This window comes from Hyaena hyaena, unplaced genomic scaffold, assembly GCF_003009895.1.
Source record: "Hyaena hyaena isolate Hyena2069 unplaced genomic scaffold, ASM300989v1 scaffold_157, whole genome shotgun sequence".
In the NCBI taxonomy this organism is placed as follows: domain Eukaryota; kingdom Metazoa; phylum Chordata; class Mammalia; order Carnivora; family Hyaenidae; genus Hyaena; species Hyaena hyaena.
The window spans coordinates 2,502,365-2,515,835 of NW_024080789.1; the positions used below are offsets into that span (position 1 = coordinate 2,502,365).

General features: G+C 49.1%; 1 long non-coding RNA gene across 2 annotated transcripts; it reads left to right on the forward strand.

Annotated features, from left to right (window-relative positions):
• Positions 1-2,369: 2,369 nt before the first annotated feature.
• On the forward strand, positions 2,370-13,172 carry LOC120236571. 2 transcript variants are annotated; one of them, XR_005529708.1, is made up of 3 exons: positions 2,370-2,537; positions 4,544-4,721; positions 12,981-13,172. It is a non-coding gene; the product is annotated as an uncharacterized LOC120236571 (long non-coding RNA). The 2 variants fall into 2 exon arrangements; XR_005529707.1 differs by lacking the exon at positions 2,370-2,537 and adding an exon at positions 2,804-3,054.
• The last annotated feature ends 299 nt before the right edge of the window (positions 13,173-13,471 follow it).

The following is a 13,471-nucleotide window of genomic DNA, read 5'->3' on the forward strand; positions in this document are numbered from 1 at the left end:
CCTTTTTCCCATAGGAGATACGGCGAAGCTATTTTTATTCGAAACAAAACTTTGGCCCAAGTTTTCCTGAATTGCCCTTTGCCGGAAGATGCTGCTTACCTTAAGCTACCCTCTAGGCTTCTTTGGTGCAGAAGGAGGCTTGATTTCTTCCATCTGTTTTAGGGTCTTAGGCACTGTGACAGGCATGGGAGTTGTGATACCCCCTTTTTTTCTTTTTTTTAAGCAATGGATTCATTTTTTCGATCACGGTTTTTCGAGGAACTGTAGGATACAAAACAGCTAAGACAGAGCTGCTTTGTTGAGGTGGCGTCGCCTGTGATGAATTCTCCTACTTGGGTCCCTGAGGCATCTCTGAAGAACCACAGGTGTTAAGGAAAACATTGGGAACCTGCTGCTCCAGCACATAATTTGAACTGAATTCGATTCAGTGGTCCTGGGTCTGAGCACTGTCTGAGCTAAGACGTTTGCGTTTCCCTCCCCCCCCCCACTCGGTCTTGCCCTCCCCTCTCTGCCCCCAGCTACAGCTGAAGGAGCCAATAGGGTGGTTTACGGAGAGAAGAGCAAAGGCAGGTCATTGTGTCCTTTAAAGTTGAGGCTCCAGGCAAGGAGCAGGGCCGGATGATGGAGAGGTGAGCTGGGCAGGAGGGGAACTCAGGGCGCCTCGGGTTTACAGGAACTGGTGGGAAGAACAAAGAAGTCAGTGAATAGCTGAGGACTGTACGGCCAAGGACAGGGTGTCACACGCTGAGTTGTCTGTAGCCCGGGGCGTTTAGGTGGTGCCTGGGCTTCCTCTGAGCCCTGTCGGACACAGATTGAGGGCCTTCCTACCAGCAAGCAATCTCCTTGAGTCCTTTTGCTTTGTGTCTGTCCTGCTGATGGGGTGTTTTGGCCTCTCCCCCAAAAATATATTTATTACCAGAATCTTTTTTTTCCGTTTAACAATTTTTATTTGTATTTTGAGAGACAGAGACAGAGCGTGAGCAGGGGAGGGGCAGAGAGAGAGGGAGACACAGAATCTGAAGCAGGCTCCAGGCTCTGAGCTGTCAGCACAGAGCCCCATGTGAGGTGCGAACCCACAAACTGTGAGATCATGACCTGAGCCGAAGTCGGACGCTCAACTGACTGAGCCACCGAGGCGCCCCAACCAGAATCTTTGAGTTAGCGTTCAGGTCTATAGACGCCAGAAACTGGTCAAGTTGACATGTATGTAGTTTTACGGTTTGTAAAGTACATTCCCTACATGTGACCTCATTTCCCCTCCGAGGAACATAAGGGCAGTTTGTGTGAGGAATGTTCCATAGCACCTGAGGTCACAGAGTGCCGAAGATGCCCCCACCGTGTACGGAAAGGAAAACATTAGTGAGGTGGGAAGAGAAATATGGCACAGACGGCCTAATTGCTGCCTTTCTGTGTGAGGCCTCTGACATATGACATACGCCTGGCCACCAGGCAGGACGGTGGCCGTTATGCATTCCATTCGCAATAGGTCAGACTGGCTTTGTGGTAAGTTTCCTGGATTGTGTCACTCAAACGTGTCATGTGTCCTTGGTTGTCAAAGCACATTGCTCAAGAAGGATGATCTTCTGGGCCAGAGGTCACAACCTGGTTGTCCCCAACTTCGGCTGGTCCCCAGATGGCTTGGGTTTGACTTGCCTCCAATTTAGAGTGTAAATTGACTGACAACACTTAAAAATGAGAAGATATAAATCTCTGCGTTTCTGTGTTTCTTGAAAAATGGGAGGATCTGACAACAGTGGGTTTTGCCCCCTTTCCATAAATCATGTGTTCTCCACGTTGCCACCGACCCCACCCAGCCTGTTTCACTTCCACACCTGCGTACACGCCTCCGTGTTGGAATTTGAGACCTTTAGCCAAAGTTGTTGTCTTATGTAACTTGCCATGTAGAGCAGGGGTTTGCAAACTATGGCCTGTGGGTTAAATCTGGCCCTCTGCCTGTTCCTATAAATAAAGTTTTATTGGAACACAGCCATACTTATTTGTTGACATATTGTCCGTGGCTGCCTTCACACTTCTCAGAGTGCAGCAACTGCAAAAATGTTATATTGTCTACAAAGTCTAAAATATTTTCTATCTGGCCCTCTGGAGAAAAAGTTAGCTGATTCCTGATCCAGACTTTGGCCAGAGGGCCGACTTTTGACTACAAAATGGCCCATCAAAGTGTTTTCTAAACGAAAGACTTCTCCTTCAGAGGGATTCTACCACTGTCCTTAAACTAACTTTATTATTATTTTTTCCTTTCAGGCTTTATTTATAACCTACAAAGTGAGAGGGGAAGTTGGTGACCAATTGTTCCCTGGATTTGGGTTATTGTGAGGTCATGCAATGTCAGTGTTAGTGGTCAGGGTCATGAGGCACTTGGCTTCCTTTCATCTTTCCCTTGCCTGCCACGTCCATAGGGAAAGAACAAGTCTACCTAGAATTAAAGGCACCCTGCCTTTCCGGAGACTCTACCTCCAAGCCACAGGGATTAACACTGCTGCTATTACTTATAAGAACAAAATCTTACGGACGTATGGGTATGTTTCACAGCATTCCTGCACCTTTCCTCGGGTTTCCGTCTCAGGGCTATTCTGCAAGGCAGGTTGACTACTCATGGAACAGCTCTCCTTCCTCCCATCTCCTCTGTTGTGGAGCCTCATTGTAGGTTGTGGCTGAAAAAAACAGAATCTTACTTTTCTAGCCTTCTGCAGCAGCTAGGGCAATCACATGATCCTGTTCTGGCTAATTAGAGATAAGGGAGGTCTTCCGGGAAGTTCTAGGACATATTTTCTTTCTTCGTAAGAAAGCAATATGTGCCAGACAGATTCTTGTGTTCTTTCCTTTCTGTTTCTGGTTTTGAGCTTGTGAGGATGTGATATTTGGAGCTGCTGCAGCCATCTTGGGGCATGAGGGGAAGCATCAGCGACCTGCAGAGGATATTGGGAGGAGGGATGAGAAGATCCTGAGTTCCCGGAGACAACCTTGAACCTGGAACTCTTGCTCTACAAAGTATTCTCATTATGGAAGTAAACTCTTGGAAAAGCCACTTGTCAGGTATTCTGTTATTTTTACAGCAAGCATCTCGATTTAAACAATCAGGTACTATTAACTCAAGTTTGAATATTTTTTAAAAAAATCTAGCAAAAATGTATATATTCTTACCCCGTGTTGGGTACTGTTCTGAGTACTTCCCAAATAGTAACTCATTTTGTCCTCATAAAGACGCCATAAAATAAGTTGGTGTTATCTCGGTTTTACAGAACAGGGAGGTGACACTCAGTAAATGCTAACACTGCCTGGGGCCACACAGAGCTAGGGTTTAAGCCTGGGCGGTCTGGCTCCTGAGGCTATTGGTTTAATCACTGTATGGTGTCCCCTCTGTAGAAGACAGGAAGTGGTTTGTTCCGTGTCACATGACACAAGCTATCTCATAGCATCTGGTGGCGTGCTTATCCCGGGACAGGCTCTGGAATGGTCCACGCAGCCATCTCCTCACCAGATAGGGAGCACTCCTCAACGCCATCTTCATCACCCTGAGCTTGCCATGATCCTAGATCTTAGAGGGTACCCAAGCCCAGGAGCGGATTTCAAGGCTCTCTGCTGTTCACCTCTTCCTCTTTCTTCCTCCCTCTCAGACGCAGACATCAAACAGCCTGGGCACACTCAGGAGGAGAGTACTGCAGGACTGGTACCCTGCACTCTGTACCCTGATGAGAGACATTGCATGGTGGCCCCGGGGCCTGGGTTTTGAGTCAGCCATAGTTAAATCACTGACGTTTTTGCAACTTTTATCTTTGTTACCATGGGAAAATCCTTTCCCTTCTCTGGGCCTCAGTGTCCCCTTCCATAAAATGGCCATAATAAAGGCCATCCCGTGAGGTTGTTTTGAGTGGTAAATGATAGCCACATGAAATGCTTTCACAAAGTACCTGGCACAGAATGGTCCCCCAGGAGATGGTAGATACTGTTTTTAGTGAGGTTGCTTTTTTTTTTATTTTTTATTTTTTATTTATTTTTTATTTTTTTAAATGTTTTATTTATTTCTAGGAGAGAGAGACAGCGTGAGCAGGGGAGGGTCAGAGAGAGAGGGAGTCACAGACTGAAACAGGCTCCAGGCTCCGAGCTGGCAGTCAGCACAGAGCCCGACGCGGGGCTCGAACCCACAAACCGCGAGATCATGACCTAAGCGAAAGTCGGAAAGTCGGACGCTTAACCGACTAAGCCACCCAGGCGCCCCGCGAGGTTGCTTTTTTATTCTTTCTGTGATTGGTGGGCTAATGTGTCTCAAGAACTCACTATTCCGTGTGAGGTGGAAGTGAAATCTTGAGGTACCTGGGAGTGAAGGGAGAGGGCTCACGGTGAGAGGCAGTGAACTAGGAGTCAGGAAAGTGGGGTTCTGTTGGTGCTTTGTGATCTCAATGGCCCTCTTTCTCCCTTCCTGATGCTTCCCCACCTGTCAAATGTATGTGTCGGCCAAGATGACCCTCAAGGACTTTTTCCAGCTCAGACAGGCCACATCGTCCGATGCCTGCTTTCTTTCTAGGACTCTGCACAGCCCAGGAGCAGCTTCCTTCCCTGAGGGCCCTGATTCAGTCTTCTCCAGAGTCAGCCGAGCCTGCGCACGGGTTTCCGCCCCATCAGCCCCCAGCGTGCTGAGAGCCCAGTGGCTGGCACAAGGGGCACGGTCAACATGAGCTGGATGAATGAATGAACGCCATTGAGTGAGTGGCCCCTGCGGCCCCTGACGGTTGGGCACGTTTTGTTTCTTGCAGTGTAAATATTTAGAATATGACCATGCTTACGGTTTTTGGCAAGAGTGAATTACTTACTCATGGTCGTGGCCTTGAACCTAACAAAACTATGGGCTAGCACCAGAATAAACTGCACTGAACCACTTGGCCTCGAAGCCAAAGGGAAGCTAACTTTCCGTTGACCCATGAGTCAGGTCTGGTTTTACAAAAATTTTTTTACAGACAATCCGATTTCTAGCAAACCTGGTCAATCCAGATGCTTCCTTGCATTTTCTGCTAAAATCCTGAACTGGAACAAAACTAAACCCCGGATAATCCTTATTTTTGTTTGTTTAAGTGTGTTTTTAAATTTATTTTGGAGAGAGAGACAGAGACAGAGCATGAGTGGGGGAGGGGCAGAGGAAGACCCTGAGGTGGAGGGTGGAGAGGAAGGTGGAGACACAGAATTGGAAGCAGGCTCCAGGCTCTGAGCTGTCAGCGCAAAGCCTGACTCAGGGCTTGAACCCACGGACCGTGAGATCATGACCTGAGCCGAAGTCGGACGCTCAATAGACTGAGCCACCCAGGCGCCTCTGGATAATCCTTTTTATAATATTGCACAATATTTGCAAATAATAATATCAGCTAGCGTTTGCAGGGCAAGCAGTTGTGCTAAGTGCATTATCTCATTTATTCCTCAAACAAAGCTATGCAGTAGGTACTCTTTTTGGTCCTATTTTACAAGTGAGGAACGTTGGACGGTAAAGTAACTTTTGTCAAGGTCACTTGGCCATTAGAGAGAAGGCAGAGTGGACATTTGAACCCAGGTCCATTGGATTCTCGGCATCGGTGACGGCTGCGATTTACCAAGCGTGAGGCAGGCAGTGGAGTGAGAATGCTGTATGATGGGGCTGTGGATCCCTCCTACAGTGCTGTCTGGAAAGCACCCTTCTTAGCTCCATCTTAGCGATAAGGAAACAGCTTTTAAGTGATTATGTAACCTGCCTATAATCTGTGGGTCGAGGAGCCGAGCTTTCCCTGCCTAATGGCAGAGCTCAGGAACATCTCAAGAGCCACAAAAGAGGAGGGACTTTACCAAGGTCACACCGTGACTCGGTGGTTGAACTGGGACAGGGCTTCACTGAAGACTTTCTCTTCAGTCTTGGGAGGGTGTTGTGAAGTAACAGTGGGGAGGGACCTACCGTGTGGCCCATTCACTGTGGCCCTCGCCTTCGTGACAGGAGAGAGAGCTCAGGGGATTAGAACACATGTTTTGAAGTCCGACAGACCTGTGCTCAAATCACAGCTGCAAAATGAACTTGCTGGGTGACTGTGGGAAAGACCCCCCCCGCTTTTCCTGAGCCCCTGTTCCCTTTTCTGCAAAATTGGACAGTAACCATGCCTGCCTCCCGGCGTGGCTGCAGTGATGGAAGACACGTAAAGTGTCTGGCACAACGGCTGCCTCACAATTCACACGGAGTAGCCGTTGTTATTGATATTGAAATGGTCTGCGAGCCAAAAATGCTTTGAGAACCCACTGTTCCATGCAGGGTAGCTCTGAAATCTGCTTCATAATGTCAACCGATTATGGTGGGAAGGAGGCCCAGAGGCTAAAGTCTGATTTTTGGGCGCCTGGGTGGCTCAGTTGGTTAAGCACCTTCTTTGGCTCAGGTCATGATCTCACAGCTCGTGAGTTCAAGCCCTGTGTCAGGCTCTGTGCTGACAGCTCAGAGCCTGGAGCCTGCTTCAGATTCTGTGTCTCCCTCTCTCTCTGCCCCTCCTCCATTCATGCTCTGTCTCTCTCTCTCTCTCTCTCTCAAAAACAAAATAAACATCAAAAACATTAAAAAAAAAAAAGAATAAAAAGACTGTCTGATTTTATAAGAGACACACACACACGCACCTGCACACTTGGGCACAGAAACTTTTGTGGCATGTGTGTGCACACACAGGTGCACACAATATGTGTGGGGTGTGTACTCACATACATGGGACACCTGCACGCACGCTACACCAGTGGCTATACGTGCTCACACGCCTTTGCACGCACCCTCACGTACGTGCACACACACATGCCACATTCCCCCCTTTGGTCTAATTAAAACCTACTCATCCTTCAGCTCTCGGGGCAGCTGCCTGACCTCCCCGGTGAGCCCAGGCCACTCAGGCTGTGTTCTCTTGGCACCTTGCACACGTCCTCCCTGATTGCGTCTCCACTGTCATCGAGTAGTTGTGCAATAACTGCTCAATTCTGCATTTCCGGCTAGAATGTTCGCCCTGGAGAGGGCAGGGACAAAGCCTGACCATTTTCCACTGACTGAAGTCACCTGACACAGCCTGGCACATAGGAGGCCTTCGATAGACAGGTGCCACTGACTGAACATTCGAGCCACCAGGATCCCTTTTGCATGTGAGCTGCGGGAGAAGCTGATTCACTGGGGGGCCACCTTGTGTGGGTTTTTCGGCCTAGAGGTCTGTTATGGCTCAGAAGTGGCAAGAGAGGAAAAGCCAACGTGCAAATGCATTCCTAGCCGCCGGGGAGTCCAGTGGTGGTGGTGGATGGAAGTGCCTGGTGAGTCTGAAATGAAGATGCCTCTTACTGCTTCTCCTTCTGCTTTGTCCAGGGAGGTTAGGGGTCACCAGCAGCCGCCATGATAAATAAGGTTGACGAGCTGCTGCCTGGGCTGGCATAGAGCAGTCTTCCTTCTCTGAGGCCAGATTATAGCAGTAAGCAGACCCCTTTAGACACAACGAGGGCAGAGAGCAATGGCGATGGGCCGTCGGAAATGAGAAAGGCAGTGCAGGGCAGGGAACAGCAGGTGACTTGGGGTCAAGCGACTTCTTTTTCTTCATTTATTTATTTGACGAAAGGTTCTGGGCACTTTCCAAGCACCAGGCACTGGGCTAGCTGCTGGGGACACGGAAGAAAATAGGCTGTTTGTGGTCCTGATGTGTGTGTGCTCAGGTCTGCTGGGGGAGCAGGTCAGGCTGGGAAAAGGGGAGAGAGTGGTCTGAGGGAGAAGAGTCTGCCGGCAGGCCCCGAAGGGAGGGAGAGCACAGCACGCCGAGGGGTCACGGGCAGGCAGTCAGTGTGGTCCAGGCTAGGGCGGCCTGGAAGACGTGGTCCGTGTGGCCTCTGAAGCCCCCGGCCCCTGGCAGGGTAGCAGATGGGTCCTAGGACCGAAGTGCTTCGAGGCTGAGAGGGGAGCATTCTGAGGAGACGTGGAGTGCTTCCAAGGGGCGACATCTGAGGTGGGACTGAAGGCTGGAGCATCTTGGTGACAGTGTCTCCAGGCCGGAGTTTCCGCTGTGGGGGAGCCGGTGCCCCACCATTCCCTGCTACACGAGCCCCGCTCTCTAGGCAGGAGGCCTAGGTGATCTTGTGAGTACCTTCTGGCAGCTGTCACCTGAGCGCTTGCTGGGCTGGATGAGCCATGTGCTCCCTCCTCTCTTGCAGGCCATTTGGTGCCTCCCCCCCTCCCCCCACCCCTCCCTGCTGACCCCACAGCTCATTCTAACCTCAGCATCTACCCTGGCCTCCCTCCTTCCTTCCACCACGACTCAGAAGCCATTGTTTCCGTGAGCAACTCATGTCACATCTCTGGGCCTCAGTTTCCACATTAATGGGAAAGTCAATGCCGACCTGCTTCTTCAGTCTCCTCCTGTGCCCTTCTCTGCCCTGGCCACCTGGCCTTCTCTACCTCAAGCTCACAGAGCTCTTTCTTGCCTGAATCTTTGCCTCTTCCTTCCCTCCCACGCACTCCTCGTGTTTGCCATGCTACCTCTTCTTCGTTTTTCCAGTCTCAGCTTGAGCATGATTGCTTTAGAGATGCCTTCCCGGAGAGGGTCCACCGCTTATTACATTCTATAGTCACATTCTGTTTATGTTCTTCCTAACACTTGCCACAGGGATCGTTGGCCCAGTTTTGTGTGCTTACTGAATGCCGGAATCTACCCCCTCTAAGACAGAAAGGGGCAGAGAGGATACATCCCACAGGCTCACTGCTACCTCCTTTTACTCAGCGCTATCTCAGCCATGTATTAGGCACGGTGATGAATTGTTGAATGGATCAGTGACTATCTCAGTGGATTTGATACATTTCATATATATGTAAATTATTAATTATACTCAAACCAGGGCCAATACGTTTATTTATGCTCAGTTTTTCAAAGACCATCACAAACTAGGGTGACATATCCTGGCCACTAGAGGGCGAAGTGAAACCATGAAGCTGGGTGGCCTCGGGGACCCTGGCCCCTTTTGCAAAAATGAAGTGCAGTGTCTGCTCATTTTCTGCTCCGTCCCTACCCTCGACTCATCAAATACAATGTAAACATACAGAGACTGTTAGGGCAGAGCCTGTTTGGTCCAGCCCCAGACGCCGAGGCCTGAGGGAGAGGGCTTCTCTGCCTTCACTGGCCCCGCCCCACAGACCAGCTCCTAGCCGTGGGCGAGCCCCTCTTCTTTTCAGTCTTCTTATTCTCTAGTATGTAGGAGAGACCATGGTACCTTCTGTCTGTCTATCCATCCGATAAATATTCATTGACTTTCTACTGTGTGCTGAGCACCGTGTCAGGTGGTGCTAGAAATTCCAGTGTATAAAACAGGTTCCTGCCTCATGGAGGCCACTGTCTAGTTGGGAAGAACATGGACAAACAGTGCATAATGACCAACTGTGATGAGTGCAGAGAAAGAAGGCTGAGCCTCCAAACAGGATATAGTGAGGGCACCTGATTCTTTCTTGAGCTCCCTTTCAGAGGAAGGAGCTCATTTGGTGGAGACCTGGAGGCTGAACAGCCACTGGCAGGGGGATCAGAAGATGAGGCCTCTGCCCATCTGGGCTGACAGGTGGTGCCGGGCAAGTCCTTCCCCCTCCTTGTCCTCGGCTCCCCCATCTGTATAACTGCAGAACATTTCAGTCCCAAGCCTCTGCCTATGGGAACTTGCACCTTAGATATCTGGGATGCTCATCGATGGGGGTCTCAGTCGCACGAGCTTGGGGTCCAACTCCTGGGTGAGAAAGGGCATCTGAATTGATGGCCTCTGACTGAGCGTGTGCGAGGGGCTGAACTTCCAAACTTGCAAGCTCTGGGAAACTTTGTTCAGACGTAGGAGGACTGAGACCTCAAGACCTGGCCCAGAGCCTCCGACTGTGTGGCTCCGATGGCCCACTTCCAATCGTTGTGCAGCTGGTTAAGTATGCAGATTCTTGGGCCTCCTTCTCAGAAATAATGAGTGGGTAGATCTGGAGGAAGTCCCCCAAACTTGCACGTTAATGAACTCTCTGGGTGGTTTGGATGCACATTAAGGTCTGGGAATCATTACTCTGCCATCTTCCTGCAGAAAAGATTTGTGTCACTGAGACTTCCAACTGGCCTTGGTTTACGTTCTGTTATGTGTATTCCAGAAAAGTTGTGGCTAAACTGAATTTTTGTGGTTCAAATTATATTCCCAGCGGGAATAGGGGGTCTCACTTTAAAGAATCAACCCTTTGTGGAGGGAATTTTCATCCCAATGGAGTTCTTTCATGTGTATTAATTTTCCTCAGTGAGCATCACATCGATTTATGCTTCACAAACTAATTAATTAATTACTTTAAAATACCTAGAATTCAGCTTTGTGGAAGATTGGCAGTCTTAATTTCCAGCAATGGGGAGACAGGGGTCATTTATGGCTGGAGGCACAAGGAATTAAATTTCAAAGCCTAGAGTTAAGCTCCTTCAGGTTAAGGCATTTATTTATTGTCAGATTTATAATCACCGACCACCTGGGACAGGTGAGCCCCGGTCCGGTGTTCCCTAAATGAAACTACAAACCTGATGCCCTTGAAGTTGCTATTGCTGAGGATCTTACCCCACCATGGGTCCTGCCCAGGGTAATCATTTGTGGGGTTAGGAATGCTCTGGTCCCCCTCGTTCTGGGCTAAAAAAAAAAAGGTGGGGGGCTCTTGACAAGGAATGTTTCTATCAGAATCCTCATCTCCTTGCCCTGTCACTCCAGTCCCTGGCTTGTCCATCTTTCCCATTCATGAGGCCATTGTAGCAGGTGGCTAGGCTGGCCCAGGCAGGGCAGAGGTCCCCAAGGCCGTGTCCACCTCATGTGGCTGCCTCCTCTGACAGCTTGTGAGCAGAGAGGTCTAACAATGGAGGCGTTGACCCATTCAGCTTTTGCCTATCCCAGGATGGCCAGAGATCTCTGGAGAAGAGACAGGGAGGTGATGAAGATGAAGACCACATAAACAAGCACAAAGGTGGCTACTCCAGGTCACGACAAATCAGCAGCCAGGCTGTTGGATAAGAAAAGACCTCCACTAATTTGTATTGACAGGGACAGAGGAGATGACATCTGGAGGGGCTAGGAAGATGAAATGAAACTGGTATGAACAGGAGATCTGCATTGATGGAAGCCAGCACTCATGGGAGGAAGGAAGGGAAAAAGTTGTCTCCAATGCTAGAGAGAGACAGTGCTTTTAAGCATAATTCTTCATGCGTTTGTAGACATGTACGCTCCACGTATACTTCATTTATGTACAGCAGTGTTGTCCGCTGTCTCTGCTTGGATACCTACCGATGCTGTAAGACAGGCTGGTCACTTCCATGGTCCCAATGGGGAGACTGGGGCCCAGAGATGCTACTCAGTGGGGTGGCCGGGAGCAAGCCTGGGTCTTCAGAATCTGTGCCCAGGGCCCGTCTGTTTGAGCAAGTTTCCCAAGTTTGACACTTTATGCAGGGACAATTGTATAGTAAAGATGAAGCTGGCCCACCCTCTTGGCTGCTCTCTCCTTGAGGCCTTGCCACGGAACTCCCTTAAGAAGCCACCAAATTCACTGCTGCTTTGTGCCATAGGTCACCCAGAACCACTGGTGGTCCCTGGCAGGGTGTGGGGCACTGGCTTCCATGATGAAGACCGTGCTTAGGCACTTTCATCTGGTGATGCACGCAGGAAAGATCGGAAAGGAAAAGATAGGAAGGGGGGTCAACTCAAAAGGAAGTTGACAGTTGCAAGAGATAAGGCACATGCTGCAGGGTCTTGTCAAGGACCATATTTAATTGGTCATCGGATGAGCCACAGAGCCTGTGGAGGGGAGTGGCTGTCAGCTCTGAGCTGGGAGAGGTAGTGACCCCAGTGCCTCACTCGGGAAGCCCCTGCCACTGAGGATGAAAGCCAGGGCCCTGGGGTCAGACAGACCCCAGATCAGTCCTTGCTCTGCCACATTCTAGTTGAGTCCTTGGACCAGACACATAATCCCATCGAACCATAATTTCTTTATCTGTAAAGTGGGAATAATAGTGGTTATAAAGATGAATTGAAATCATGCTTCAAAAGCACTTCACACAATAGTAACCACTCAATAAATATCAGCTATGGCCACCGTAATTATACTCAATAACATTAGGACCCCTGGGTGGTTCGGTTGGGTATCCAACTTCAGCTCAGGTCCTGATCTCACAATTCATAAGTTTAAGCCCCGCATTGGGCTCAGAGTCTGGAGCCTGTTTTGGATTCTGTGTCTCCTTCTCTTTCTCTGCCCCTCCCCTGCTAATTCTCTGTCTCTCAAAAATGAATAAACGTTGGGGTGCCTGGGTGGCTCCATTGGTTAAGCATCTGACTTCGACTCAGGTCATGATCTCACGGTTCGTGGGTTCGAGCCCCGCATCGGGCTCTGTGCTGACTGCCAGCTCAGAGCCTGGAGCCTGTTTCAGATTCTGTATCTCTCTCTCTCTGACCTTCCCCTGCTCATGCTGTCTCTCCTCTCTCAGAAATAAATAAAACATTAAAAAAATTTTTTTTTAATTTTAAAAAATGATTAAACATTAAAAAAAATTTTTTTTTAAATCCCTTCTTGGAGCACCTGGGTGGCATAGTTGGTTGAGCGTCCGACTTTGGCTCAGGTCATGATCTCACAGTTCATGGGTTCAAGCCCTGCGTCGGGCTCTGTGCTGACAGCTAGCTCAGAGCCTGGAGACTGCTTCAGATTCTGTCTCCCTCTCTCTCTGACCCTCCCTGCTCACACTACCTCTCTCTCTCTCAAAAATAAATAAAACCATAAAAAAATTTTAAATCCCTTCTTTAAAAAATATTAAATAACATGAATTACATCGAATAATGTGAACGATATTGCATAATATAAACATGCTCCCATCTCTTCCAGCTGACAAATTCTTCCCCCGACTTCAACCCTTCAGGGCTACCATCTGAAGTATCTTCCGCATTTTTCACCCAAATTATTTTTCACATTTTTTTCCCAGATTCCATTCAGAGAAGAAAAACTTAACCTTGTTTTGTGGATAAAGAATCGATCTTGGAGCTGTGAAGAAATGCGAAGGAAGGTGACCAGGCCGGTGTACGTAGCCATCCAGCACCGTGGCTGGGTCCCAGACCTTCGGGTACTACACCACTGCCTGTTAGTGGGGAAAAGCTCAATAAACGCCTCACTGGGCATGTGCAGATGGAAGCAGCCTAAGGTAGGGGGTCGGGGCAGGCTTCCCTGGGCATTAGCGAGGCTGTAAGGGTTCGAGGTCTTTCACCAGTGGAATGCCAGAGCTGGAGGCCAGTGATTCCTAAACATGGTATGATGGGCCTGCTGTCTGGGTCTGGCGGGGGAGAATTTTAAAAATCGTAATAATTATGTATTATAAGTTTTAACACAAGAGCTTCATTTTGGCATTGACAAGATGATAGAGAATTTCCTTTTAAATATATAAATATACATGAAAGCAACATGGGGTAAACCACAGTC